The 1179-nt window shown below is 63.7% G+C and overlaps 1 protein-coding gene across 1 annotated transcript in view; it reads left to right on the top strand.

The window, feature by feature from the left end:
* The window catches only part of LOC108444932, a gene marked incomplete at its 3' end in the record, with an annotated part of 5245 nt that overhangs the window by 2624 nt on the left and 1442 nt on the right, over positions 1–1179 (top strand). The gene's annotated exons all lie outside the window — the stretch shown is intronic.

Here is a 1179-nt window from a genome sequence, read left to right on the forward strand (position 1 = left end):
GCAGCCTGCAGCTCGACAAGCTCACGGCCGAGATGGGCCACTTCTACCAGAGCAGCCCCGCCGTGAGTCCCCTCTGGGGCACCTCTGGGTCACCTCAGTGGCACCTCTGGGTCCTCTCTGTCCCCTCTCTGTCCCCTCAGTGTCCCCTCAGCGTCACCTCTGTCTCCTCAGTGTCCCCTCAGTGTCACCTCTGTGTTCCCTCTGTTCCCTCAGTGTCCCCTCAGCGTCACCTCTGTCCTTTCAGTGTCCTCTCAGTGTCCTCTCAGTGTCCCCTCTGTCCCCTCTGTGTCCCCTCTGTGTCCTCTCTGTGTCCCCTCAGTCCCCTCTGTGTCCCCTCTGGGTCACCTCAGTGTCCCCTCAGTCCCCTCTGGGTCTCCTCTGTCCCCTCTGTGTCCTCTCAGTGTCCCCTCAGTGTCCCCTCAGTGTCCCCTCAGCGTCACCTCTGTCCTTTCAGTGTCCTCTCAGTGTCCCCTCTGTCACCTCTGTGTCCCCTCTGTGTCCTCTCTGTGTCCCCTCAGTCCCCTCTGTGTCCCCTCTGGGTCACCTCAGTGTCCCCTCAGTCCCCTCTGGGTCTCCTCTGTCCCCTCTGTGTCCTCTCAGTGTCCCCTCAGTGTCCCCATCCCGTGTCCCCTCTGTCCCTGTGTCCCCCCATCCCGCCCCCGTGTGTCCCCTCGGTCCCCTCTGGGTCCCCTCCGTCCCCTCTGTGTCCCCTCAGTGTCCCCTCAGTGTCCTCTCAGTGTCCTCTCAGTGTCACCTCTGTGTTCCCTCAGTCCCCTCTGGGTCCCCTCCGTCCCCTCTGTGTCCCCTCAGTGTCCCCTCAGTGTCCTCTCAGTGTCCTCTCAGTGTCACCTCTGTGTCCCCTCAGTCCCCTCACTGTGTCCTCATCCCGTGTCCCCTCTGTCCCCGTGTCCCCCCATCCCCCCTGACTGTCCCTGTGTCCCCTCAGTGCCCTCTGAGTCACCTCAGTGTCCCCTCAGTGTCCCCTCAGTCCCCTCTGGGTCACCTCAGTGTCACCTCAGTGTCCCCCCATGTCCCTCACTGTGTCCCCATCCCGTGTCCCCTCTGTCCCCGTGTCCCCCCGTCCCCCGACTGTCCCCGTGTCCCCTCTGTCCCCTCAGCGTCACCTCTGTCCCTTCAGTGTCCCCAGTCCCCTCAGTGTCCCCTCAGTGTCCCCTCAGT

The sequence above is a fragment of the Corvus brachyrhynchos genome, unplaced genomic scaffold (genome assembly GCF_000691975.1).
Source record: "Corvus brachyrhynchos isolate BGI_N302 unplaced genomic scaffold, ASM69197v1 scaffold1530, whole genome shotgun sequence".
Classification (NCBI taxonomy): Eukaryota; Metazoa; Chordata; class Aves; order Passeriformes; family Corvidae; genus Corvus; species Corvus brachyrhynchos.